The sequence below is a fragment of the Bos indicus genome, chromosome 25, assembly GCF_029378745.1.
Source record: "Bos indicus isolate NIAB-ARS_2022 breed Sahiwal x Tharparkar chromosome 25, NIAB-ARS_B.indTharparkar_mat_pri_1.0, whole genome shotgun sequence".
NCBI classification, from domain to species: Eukaryota; Metazoa; Chordata; class Mammalia; order Artiodactyla; family Bovidae; genus Bos; species Bos indicus.
This window is the reverse complement of record NC_091784.1, coordinates 10,361,237-10,373,737: the sequence shown is the minus strand read 5'-3', so window position 1 is coordinate 10,373,737 and position 12,501 is coordinate 10,361,237. Positions and strand designations below refer to the sequence as shown.

Genomic DNA, 12,501 nt, shown 5'->3' with positions numbered 1-12,501 from the left:
CAAAGTCTCCTGAGCTAGCTTGACTCTACCACCTGTCTTACACTTGCTGATCTCCCTTTTTAACAGATCCTAAACCTCAGGCTCATAGACTCTTTTGGGCAACAGTGTCTGGTTAGAAGGTACTAACACTGTTTTCTCTGGGTAGTGTTTGTATTAGCAAGTTTGTCTTCTATTTTTGGTAGTTGGGCATTGGTTTCCTGTTTACCATACAATATAGGGCTTCCTTTTTAAAAATAAATATAGTTAGATAAACAGTTGATTGAAAGAAAAATATTAAGTGAATACTGGTTCAGTTGGCCTGCGGATATGGCGGAAATCATGGTGAGTGTTTTGTAAATAGCGATTTAGTGGGAGGAGGAGAGTGAGGTTTGCTACAGTCAGAGTGGGTTCAAACTCACACTCCATCTCTCGGATAGGGCCTTTTGGTGAGTTACTTAGGTAGCTCCTCTGAACCTGTGTCTTTATGGGCTGTTGTATTATGTTCATGATAGAGTTTGTGGCACAGTGTGAGGGCTCAGCAAACAGCAGAAACACACCTCTCCAGCCTGTACCTGGACTGTCCATTCTGGGAGAACCTTTGGGTTTTTCTGTCCCCCCAGGTGGCCACGGGACAGGCAGGCATCACTGTTCCTGCTGGTGGTGGGCCCTACACAGACCCCCTCTGCAGCAGCCAGACCCCCTCTCCTCCCCTTTTATGTGGGACCTCAGTTCACATGGACACCTTCCTGGCCCCTTGCCAGCCCCACAAAGAATCTCTTGCTTGGGAGATGAAAGTCTTGATTAGTCACAGAATTTCAAAACGAAAAGAAATGTGGGATGTCAGACACTTGTCCAGCTGGGGAACCTCGGTATGGGGCTTGGATGAAGGCTGCTTCAAATTGCCTAAGGATCTCTAATCTAGACCCAAGGAGGGTTTCCCCTTGCACAGTTTCCCAAAAGGATTGAAGAAAGACTCATCAGGGGACTTCCCCGGTGGTCCAGTGGTTGAAAATCTGCCTTCTGATGCAGGGTACACCATTTGGGTCCCTGGTGGGGCAACTAAGATCTCACATGCCTCGGGGCACCTAGCCTCTGTTCTGCAACTACTGAGCCGGCACATTGCATAGAAAAAGTCTGGATGAGGCAACGAAGACCTAATACAGCCAAAAAAAAAAACTTCAGAAAATTTAATGAAGCTTGGTTTCCCAGCCAGACCAATTATCACACAATAAGTTAGCATTTCTTAAAAGAGTTTCTAATTCTTTTGTTATTGGCACAAGTCCATTGCCTTATGTTTGGGGGTGAGTGCAAGTAACGTTAACTTGTTCAATTAAAAGCTTAAAAACGTACTGTAATATTGTTGTGGTCCTGTTTTGGAACTTCTCCAACTTTTTCAACAGTAAACCCTCCCTCCCCACCACGGCTCACCCCCTGACAGATGGGAGTCAGGCCCCTCTGACCTTTTCCTTTATCCCACAAGAGCCTCCAGGGCAGATTAACCCTTTCAGTCCCAAATGGGGAAACTGAAGCTGGAGAGAAGTTTGTCTTTTGATGTCGTTTCCAGGGACAATAAATTCCAGGACTGTGGGTTCAAAACACGTGTGGTGGTTTGTGTGAGGCAGACTCTGCGGGAGTCCTAAGATGGGGTCCCTGGTTGCCTAGCCACTTCCCACCAAGGTCAGGGACTCTTAGTCAGAAAATAAAAACAATTATAGCTTAGATTGGTAGTGGTTTAGTTGCTAAGTTGTGTCCCACTTTTGGGACCCCATGAACTATAGCCTGCTGGGCTCCTTTGTCCATGGGATTTCCCAGGCAAGATAACTGCAGTGGGTTGCCATTTCTTTCTGCAGGGGATCTTCCCCACCCAGGGATCGAACCCAGGTCTCCTACATTACAGGCAGGTTCTTTACCAACTGAGCCATCAGGGACGAACTTGCACTTAACCAACCATAAGTACCCTCCAGAACTGAGTGTACTGGAGGTATGACACGTCACTGTGTATAAAACGTCCGTTCTCTTCCCTGTCATCTCCAGCAGCTTAGATTAATTGAACTTAGATTAATTGAGTTTAGATTAACTATGTACCAGGCACGCTCAGGTATGACCATTTCCAGTCTTACAGTAACCTAAGGAAAGCGGTTCTACTGTGACTTCCATTTTCAGAAGGGGAAACTGAGGCAGGAAAGATTAAAGAAAAAATCACTACGTTGAGAAAAGGGCCAGGGAAGGGGTGCTAATGTAGGGAGTCGATTCCACAACGCTGGTCCTTAAGCGTTACAGGAGGGGAAGAGAACGGGGAGAAGACGGGCAGGGGTGGAGGGAGAAGGGCGAATGCAGTGCAGAGAGCCTTCGAGCACCCACTCTCTCCTTCCTTCCCCCCCACCCCCACCCGGCTACCAGCTCTGCCCCAAACTGGCCCAAAGGATCGCAGGGAGGCGGGCTGGGGCTGGGGTCGCTCCCCGGCTCCGGCCTTCCCCTCCCGGGTCCCCCACCAGCCTCCCGCGGTCCCTCCCCCTCGGCTCTCCCGGCTCCTGACATCACGCCCCGGGAGGCGGGGTCGGGGAAGGAGGGGGACGTGGGGAGGAGGCTCGGCGCCAGCGAGAGGGAGGAGGGAGAGCGCGCAGTCCCAGCCCAGAGCTTCAAAACAGCCCGGCGGCCTCGCCTCGCGCCCCAGCCCGTCGGTCGGTCCAGCCGCCCGCGTCCGGTGAGTCGGGGGCGCGCCCGGGAGCCGCGCGCTGGTCGGGGCGGGGGGCGCTCCGGGCAGCGAGATCCGGTGCAGCACGGGGCGCGAGCCCCTGCAAGTACCCGACGCAGGGAGATCCCTGCGATTGGGGTGGGGGGCAGGGAGGGGCCCCTTCCCTGAGGAAAATCCACTGTTCCTCCGCCAGATCGCACGCGGGCCGGCTTCCCGCCTGCGCCCGGCCCGCCCTGGATTCCGGATTCCACCTTCCCACCCCCGGATTGCTTCCTTCGCCTTTCGCGCCGAGGCGGGCGGGAAAAGTTTGGGGAGGAGTCAGGGCGACTCCCCTCGCCCCCGCCAACTCTACTCCCAGGGCTCTGGGATCCCGGGCAGCCCCGCTCTCGTCGTGTGAGAGTCCCCGGCGCCTTGGCGCGGGTCCCCAGCCTCGTGGGAGCGCGCGGGACCTGCTGCACCCAGGCTGGGTCGGTGGGTCCCTCTTGGCCCCCGGCGGCGGCGGCGGCTCCGTGGCGCCCCCCAGCGGCGAGGAGCTGCTGACTTCGGTCTGGGGCGGTGGAGGGGCTTGGGTGACGCCTCTGTCCCCTCTCCCCTGCGGTTGGACTGGGGAGGAGCATTGAGGGCCCCACCCATAGGTCCAGAGCGACGGGAGGCTAGCGTTCGTGTATAGAAAGCCTGCCTATACACTCTTCCCAAACCCAGGGTCCTAAACCCACCGGTAAAGAATCTGCCTGCAATGCAGGAGACCTGGATTTGATTCCTGGGTTGGGAAGATCCCCTGGAGAAGGAAATGGCAACACACTCCAGTATTCTTGCCTGGAGAATCCCATGGACAGAGGAGCCTGGCGGCTACAGTCCATGGGGTCGCAAGAGTCAGACACAACTTAGCAAGTAAACCACCACCACCAAATCCATTCCGGGGAGGCCCTGTTTGGGGGCTGACACGGGAACCTCAAGAATGAGGGTTAGGTGGGGGCACCTCTACCTGCCGGAGACCCCACACTGCAAAGCCCCTCCCTCCAAGCCACCGAACCCACCTCTGACTTTGGAACAAGAATGACAGCCCCATTTCAGGTTTGGGAAAATGGTCAGTGCCCCCTCCCAGGCTCCTAAGCGGTACATGTGAAGTGTCCTGGGGGTGATCTTTGAACTTAGCTGTATCTAAAATGCAGAGAACAGGTAAAAAGTGACAGGCAGGGTGAGGAGTAAGGTAAGGGGCTTGGAGAGGGTCTTGAGAAGCCAGCGGCCCCAGTATTGTATGCCTTCACTGATAGGAGACACTTAGAATAGGCGAGTTCATAGGGACGGAAAGTAGAGTAGAGGTTAGCTGGGCTGGGGAGAGGGATGGGGAGTCCTTGTTTAATGGGTACAGAGGTGGGGAGGATGCAGAGATTTGGGGTATAGATAGTGGTGATGGTCCTATGACATGGTAAATGTATTTAATGGCACTGAATTCTACACTTAAAAATGGTGAAAATGATTAATGTTATGTTCTGTATATCCTGCCACAATTAAACCGAGTCTGCAGCCACCTCTGTGCTTCAGTCTGAATCAGCTAGAAATCTGGGAGGCCAGTCACGGTTGCCGGCTACCTCTCCCCAGAATTTGGCCTCAGTATAAGGAAGTGGAAGAAGGGCGAGGAAGGGACTGAAGCCAGGTTTCCCCAGGAGTCTGGAAGGGACGAGGAAGGGAAGCGAAGCTGATAGAGCCTCTGCAGGGCACGGCACGCTCCAGAAGCCACCCCCCACCCACCCTACCACCCTGCACCAGCTCCTACACGCTCCCAGGCTGCAGGTGGGAAGAGCCAGGCCAGAGACCTTAAGTCAGTTTCTCAAGGTCCTTGGGCTAGTAGGTGCCAAGAGCCAGACTTTGGATCTCCGTCTGTTTTCCCCAGTCCCTACTTATAGTGACACCTGGAGATGCCCTGGTGGGACTTGGAGAGGCAGGGGGAAGACCATTCTGGGGAAATCAGGGCCCCAATGCCCACGGGGCCCTTGGCAGATGCCAAGCCCGAGGCAGAGGGAGGGCATGGGGGTGGCAGGAAGGTGCAGAACCTGTTTTCCCACCTAGGGTTTTTGGATCAGCGTCCTCCACCCTTGCTGGGAATTGGGGAGTGGGAGGCAGGGAGTGGGCCACATAGCCTGTAGCTGCCTCTGTCCTTCCAGTGGGGATATCAAGATTCACCCGAAATCTGGGAACAAGTGACTGCGTTGGAAGCCACAGAGTGGGGGCCAGAGGGCGGGTGAGGGCAGGGCCAGGCCGGTGGGCACTGATACTGCGCTGCCCCCCCCAGAGGGGAGAGGCCAAGCCCTCTTCTGCCTTCCAGGCCCCAGGTTAGGGCACAGTTTATGAGGGGCTTCCCAGGTGGTACAGTGCTTAAGAATCCACCTACTAATGCAGGAGACATAGGAAATGTGGGTTTGCTCCCTGGGTCGGGAAGATCCCCTGGAGAAGGAAATGGCAACCCACTCCAGTGTACCTGCTCGGACAATCCATGGACAGAGGAGCCCGGTGGACTCCTGGAGTCCATGCGGTCACAGAGTTGGACGAGACTGAACACACACAGCACACAGAGGGGCTGGCAAAGGTCCATGGCAGCCAGTTGTAGATCCAGGGCACAACCATCCTGTCCTCCCTGCCACTCCCCTGCACACACAAGTCTTGTCTGAAGCCCTTTGTTTATAGAGTGGAAGTGAATGTTTCACCTAGATTTTCTGTCTGCCTTGTGCATATTATCTTCAGGGCGGGAGCTTAAAGCACGTGTGTGCATGTGCACAGGCTCTCGATTTTCCAGCCATGGGTGATTCCCAGGAAGGCTCAACGGGCCCATGTCTCATCCCAGGCCTGCCCTTACTCCCCTGCCCTCCGGGGCCTTCCTGGTTGACAGGGGCATAGTGGAGGCTGGCTCTTTGTCACAGTGAACTCCGTCAGACGTGACCAGGAAGGGAAGTCTGTCGAGACAAAAATACAGGAATGCCTTTCCAGGCCAGATGGGGTGGTGGTGGATTGCTGGCTGCTTGGCGGGATTTGTTTGGAAGGCAGAAGTCCAGCGGACTGTCCTGGGGAAGGCAGATTGGTGTGTGTGTGTGTTGCAACATGTGGCTGCTGCCCAGCTTTGTGGGCAAATGAGGCCTCTGACCCTGGCTTCGGGGGCTAACGTGGCGCAGAGGTGGGTTCTCCAGTCATGGGGTGGTGACAGCCATCCCTCCAAAGAGGGAAGCAGAGTCCTTCCAGGAGAGGCCATTAAAAGCTGACGGCAGGACTCCAAGACAGGGGGGTGGGCTCCAGGGACCTCTTACTGGGCGATTGGCAGCAGCAGCTGGGGAACCAGGGCAGCTGGCACCTTAGACAGAACTGGGACCTGACCCTTGGATGTTGGCGTCATCTCATCCAGGGAAGAGCAGGGATGGGGTGGGGGTGCTGGAAAAAGGAGGCGCCCCTTCTCACCCGGCTTCCTGCAGGAGTGACCCCAAAGCGCAGTTTTGGCAGGACTGGCCTGTGGCTGGGGATTGTCAGATGCGTCTGGCTCTTGTTAGGGACAGGCCGATGGGGGAGTCTAAAAATACCCAAGGCAGAGCTGCCACCCAGCAAGAGCACCGGCCTGTAACTGGGCAACCACGGCAGCACTCGCTGTCCCAGCTCCAGTCACTGGGGCTCTTCCAGGCGGCTAAGCCCTGGGAGAGGCTGGGAGGCGTGAGAGTGCCCTGGGCCTCTGTGGGCTAGGATCAGAGTGTTTCAGGGGCATAAGGGCCTTAGTACGGATATGAGAGTTGGACCGTAAAGAAGGCTGAGTGCCAAAGAACTGATGTTTTCAAGCTGTGGTGCTGGAGAACATGCTGGAGAGTCCCTTAGACTGCAAGGACATCAAACCAGTCAATCCTAAAGGAAATCAACCCTGAATATTCATTGGAAGGGCTGATGCTAAAGTTGAAGCTCCATTACTTTGGCCACCTGATGTGAAGAGCCAGTTTACTGGAAAAGACCCTGATGCTGGGAAAAATTGAAGGCAAAAGGAGAAGGGGGTGACAGAGGAGGAGATGGTTGGATGGCATCACTGACTCAATGGACATGAGTTTGAGCAAACTTCGGGAGATAGTGAAGGACAGGGAAGCCTGGCGTGCTGCAGTCTGTGGGGTCACAAAGAGTGGAACGTGACTTGGTGACTGAATGACAACAACAAAGGGCCTTAAAAGTCCCAATGTAACTGCTAGGGATGCTCAGAGAGGAGGAGTGACTCACTCAAGGTCACTCAGCAGGTTGGCAGCAGTACCTGGGCTAGAACTGGGTCTGGGGACTCATTGCCAAGGAGCTGGATGACTGGGAGTTGCCAGTGGGTTCCTAGGCCAGGTCCCGTTATGGTCCTCCAGGTCCCAGGGACCCTTATGGCACGTGTCATCCATCCAAGATGTTGAGTTTCCACGCTTGCGTGCTGATCAGTGACAGGTGGGCCAAGAGCAATGGGTCAGTTCCCACTGGCCTCAGGTCACTCCCAGCCAGAGCTGTTGGGCTCTGGGAATATCATCCATCCTCAGGCAGGAAGTAGGAAGACTTGGGGGCTGGAGAAAAGCCGTCTTCCCATCTGAGGACACTTGGTTTGTTCACATGGTATCTCCAGGGCTTAACAAGGAGTTGTTGACCTGAATAGTTAAATTCCCAGGACTCTCACCTTTTGGGAAGCTGGGCTTCAGTTGATCTAGAAAGGGACTGAAGGTGAAGAGATTCTCCCAACTTCCTGCCCTCCTTGGACAGGTTAGACAACATCAGCTTCTAGAAGCTTCCTAGCACTCCTAGGTCTAGAGCTGAGGGATATAAGCTCTAGATATTTGGATATTTGGTGCCAAAACTGAGCTGAGAAATTTGGGTGTGAAACATCTCTCACCCTGCAGGATGCAGAGAGGGACTGGTTAAGTCCCTCAATGCAAACTGCTTGTAAGCCTAAGATCAAGTAAGTTTGTCCAATAGAAAAGTCCCTTTGAAGGTTTCCCTTTCTGATGCTTTTGATCACAAACTTCTCTGGAGAGCTTTTTTTCCTTAAAATGAGCAGGCAGATGCTTTGCCCTCTGAGCCACCAGGGAAGCCCAAAATGAAGTTAGTTAACAATTTTTGCAATGAATACATGTGACCAAATGAATGTTTCCCAAAGTGTATTATCACTGGTGGTAACCAAGATCATTTTTAGAAGTTCATAGCTGAATGTGAAACAAACAAAAAGAGTAATTATGTCTTTTTCTCCATTGATATTTGGGGGAAAAAAAACACAAACAGAACACAAACCCATAGTTTCACTACTGCATAGGGTGAAACACTGAGGTTGATGTTGTAAACTCATTTTTTGAAATAATGGAAAGGTGTCATTAATAAGCAATGATGATCCTTGGGTTTGGTAAAAATCTTGGTGACTGCCTTCGGGGAGATGGCAAAAGTGTAAGTGTTAGTCACTCAGCCCTGTCTGACTCTTTGTGACCCCATGGGCAAAGAGCCTGTCAGGCTCCTCCATCCATGAAATTTTCCAGGCAAGAATATTGGAGTGGGTTGCCATTTCCTTCTCCAGAGATGTTCATCCCTTTGACAACAGTCTTGAAATATCTGTGAGCTCCCCGCCCAAGCTCCTCTTCTACAAAGAGGCCCCAGCGTTCAGCTTCAGACTTGATGTTCCACTCAACTTCCGAAGGAGTCTCTGCATCTTTGATGAGGGTCATCATGCCCTCCGATGCCTTGGACGGTTGTTCTGGGGATCAGAAGAGTTGGAATATTGATGTTCGTGGAAGTGGCTAAAGGTGTTTGTGGTTTGCCTGAACCAAAGGAAAGCTGAGGGAGCATCTGGCTTGCCCACTTTCATCCTGGTGGCTGTTAGCACATGACTCTGGGCAGTGAGCCGTGTAGGCAAAGGGGGATTTCCCTTTCTTCAAAAGAGGTTTCAGTTCCACGAAGAAGATGGTGGGTACAAGCAGGTACGTGCCAGGAGCGGAGTTGCGAGATGGGGTTTCAGGGGAGCCCATGTCGTGGTGTGCAAGAGTTTCCTTAAGCCTTTCGGACTGGAGATGGGCTTGGAAGAGTCCCTAGAATTCCCCTGGGCAGTGATAGCTCTGGGTTTGCAGAAAGGAGGGAGAGAAAAGGCAGAGGGTGCAGGCAGAAGTCTTGCTGGTGCAGATGCACGTGTCTCGTTAGCCTGCAGTGCACAGCGTGGGAGAGGAGGGCAGGCCTGGGGGCCGAGCTTGATGGCGGAGATGAAGGGGGCTTCCCTCCACATCCCGATGAACCTGGCTGGGGAAGCAGGAGTGATGATGTTCACACTGCAACACTGGGAAGAAAAAAGAGAGAAAGGGAAAAAGTGGAAGCATCCTAGAAGCAACTAAATACCCATTGGTCACATTAGGGAGTATTTTACAGAAGTTAGGGCTTCCCTGGTGGCTCACACGGTAAAGAATCTGCCTCCAATGCAGGAGACTTGGGTTCGATCTCTGGGTCGGAAAGATCCCATGCAGAAGGGCATGACAGCCCACTCCAATATTCTTGCCTGGAGAATTCCATGGATAGAGGAGCTTGGTGGGCTACAGTCCATGGGGGTCACAGGGTTGGACAAGACTGAGCAACTAACGCTTTACAGAAGTTAAAAAGAGCAAAATTCAGGATCTTCCCTTGGCAGTGCAGTGGTTAAAACTTGCACTCCCAATACAGGATTCTGTCCCTGGATGGGGAACTAAGATCCCATGCAGAGTGGCCAGAAAGCATAAAAATAAAAATTAAAAAAAGACAAGATGCAAGGTGGGGGTGGGAGGGGTAAAATAGGTGGAGGGGATTAAGAGGTACAAACCTCCAGTTATTAAGTAAATAAGCCACCGGGATATAATGTATTTAACCATTAGATTTATCATGATGGCTATTTCATAATGTGTGCAAATGTCAAATCACAATGTAGCACGCCTGAAACTAACATATTGTACATCAATTATATTCTCAATCAAAGTTGTTTAAAAATTTAGATCTCAGAGAAAAAAAACTTGGAGGTTCATCTCTGTGTACCTGTAGAAAGGTCGATAAGTAACAAAGGTATATATGGGAAAATAGGCTATTTACATAAAAGCAAACCGAAAGTAACAGTGTTCCTGTGGCCTCATATGTGTTACATGTATGCAAGGAAAGTGACTGGAAGGACATATCAGAATCAATCAGTGTGGCTACCCATGGGAACGGGGAGAGGAAGGAATGGACTGTGGGACTCCAGTCTTGTTTGTTTCTGAGAAAATATATTCAAGAGTTACGTAAGTGTGGTGGTGGTGGTGCAGTTGCTAAGTCATGACTGACTCTTTTTCGACCCCATGGACTGGAGCCTGCAAGGCTCCTCTGTCCATGGGATTTCCCAGGCAAGAGTCCTGGAGTGGGTGGCCATTTCCTTTTCCAGGGAATCTTCCTGACCCAGGGATGGAACCTGGGTCTCCTGCATTGCAGGTGGATTCTTTACTGTCTGAGCCATCTAGGAAGCCCTAATATGTATCCGTGAAGTTCAGGAATAATGAAATAGTCTTCCCTGAATTCGGTAAGCAGTGTGAGTTTTGCAGGTTTGGAGTGGGGAGCTTTTAGAGGTGGGGGGCAATGGTAGATAGACTAGGTGGGGGCTGTGTGGCAATTCAATGGCAAGGTAACCAGGACGTGTGCCATTCAGCCTCCATGGAACATGCCCCTGGAAACATCCCTTTGTGTACCTCTCCTGGCCGTGATGGTTTTCTGTCTGGATGCTGTTAACAGACAAATGGTAGTTTGGGGAGGGGGTAATGTGGTACATTTAGGGTGTGTTAAGAATCCACCTGCAGTGCAGGAGATGAAAGAGACTCGGGTTTGATCCCTGGGTTGGGAAGATCCTCTGGAGTGGGAAATGGCAAGCCACTCCAGTATTCTTGCCTGGAGAATTCCATGGACAGGGGAGCCTGGTGGGCTACAATCCATAGGGGTCACGAAGAGTCGGACTTGACTTAACAACTAAACAACAACAAACTCTCGGACTCTGCAGACCCTGTTCCATTGGATGGTTGGTTGGGTCCCATCACATCCCTCTTTTTTAACAGACATCTGAGTCCTCTTGAAAAAATCCTGGTCCTTTGGGCCAAGAAAGTGTCTTTGCTGCCGATGTGTTGATGGATGTCTTAGAGGCCTGTGTTCTTCCTCTCACGTCAACTTTGTCAGTCCCGAGGGTCCTGGACCACACGAGGGTCCTCTGCCTTTAACAGCCTGGTCACAGAGAACAGAACTCACCCCCACCTCTGCCCTGGGCAAAGCCATCTTGATTCCTGTGTTTCAGATGTGTGTGTGGAATGGAGAAGGAATCCTCTTTCTAAGCGGTGATCACTTCCATTACTTCCGACGGTCTTCGTTTGAGGGACCAGCTCTTTTGAGTTCCCTGGGGTTTCTCCAGGACCCTCTAGCACAGAGCTAAGTATGCAGTGCGTGCTCAGTTGTATTTGATGCTTTGCGAGCCCCTGAGCTGTAGCCTGGCAGGGTCCTCTGTCCGTGGGATTCTCCAGTCAAGAATACTGGAGGGGCTTGCCATTTCCTCCCCCAGGGGATCTTCCCCACTCAGGGATCGAACCCATGTCTCTTGTGTCTCCTGCATTGGCAGGCGGGTTCTTTACCACTGAGCCAACTGGGAAGGGTGCAGTAGGCGCTCAGTAAGTCTCTGCTGTGTAAATAGCTGGGGGAGGGCGTCCCCCCAGGAGTCGCTGGTTTTCCTGCTTTTCAGCCCACCCCCGGGAGGAGTGGCAGAAGCGAGGCCCCCTGCCTTGGATGAGAAGCGGGCAGGAGGCTGCAGAGTGGAGACGGGTGGCGTGGGGTAGGGCTGAGGGCAGCTGCTCCCCCCGCCTGCCCGCCGCACTTGGGTCAGGCCCAAGTGGTACAGTCAGCATCCCTCTATGTCAGCATGACATGGGGTCACATTCTTCTAGGCCAGGGCCCGAAAGAGGCTTAATCATCGGCCCTCCCAGAGTGCGGTCTGCACGCCCACAGGCATTTGGAGATGATTTCTGTAGCATACAGGCAATGTTACAAACTGTAATACGCTCTCTCTTTTTTTTTTTTCATGTATTACTAAAATGTCAGTCACTTGGCAAGTGATATTGACTTTCCCTTTACAGTATAATACACATTGAAGGGGCTTCCCTGGTGGCTCAGTGGTAAAGAATCTGCCTGCTGATGCAGGAGATGTGAGAGACTCGGGTTCGATCCCTGGGTCAGGAAGATCTTCTGGAGGAGGAAATGGCAACCCACTCCAGTATTCTTGCCTGGAAAATTCCCTGGCCAGAGGAGCCTGGCGGGCTACAGTCTATGGGGTCGCGAAGAGTCAGACACAACTGAGCACATATCACTATCACAAAATAGTGAGTATAATTGTCTGTGCTGCTGTTTTCATTTCCCTGGGATATTTACCCAGGAGTGGAATTGCTGGGTCCTATGCTAACCAGGTGGTGAAGTGGTAAAGAATCCATCTGCTAATGCAGGAGACGCAAAAGACGCAGGTTTGATCCCCTGGGAGATCCCCTGGAGGAGGTAATGGCAACCCACTCCAGTGTTCTTGCCTGGAAAATGCCGTGGACAGAGGAGCCTGGTGGGCTGCCGTCTATGGGGTTCATAAAGACTCGGGCACGAGTGAGCACATACACACATATGGTAACTCTGTGTTTAATTGAGGACCAGCTAGACTTCCCACAGTGGCTGCAGCATTTTACACTCCCAACAGCACTGGATGAAGTTTCTCTGCTTCCCCAAGTTTTAATTCTGTGCCCAGCCCTGTCCTGGCTCCTAAGAAACTTCCACTGGTAGAATTCCTAGAGGTCTAG

The 12,501-nt window shown here is 52.4% G+C and overlaps 1 protein-coding gene across 2 annotated transcripts in view; it reads left to right on the top strand.

The window, feature by feature from the left end:
- Positions 1-2,565: 2,565 nt before the first annotated feature.
- The window catches only part of EMP2 (epithelial membrane protein 2), a 45,640-nt gene continuing 35,704 nt past the window's right edge, over positions 2,566-12,501 (top strand). For both annotated transcript variants that reach the window (XM_070779656.1, XM_070779655.1), the window contains exon 1: positions 2,566-2,683. The gene's annotated coding sequence lies outside the window, so the exon portion shown is untranslated. The remainder of the gene's footprint in view (positions 2,684-12,501) is intronic.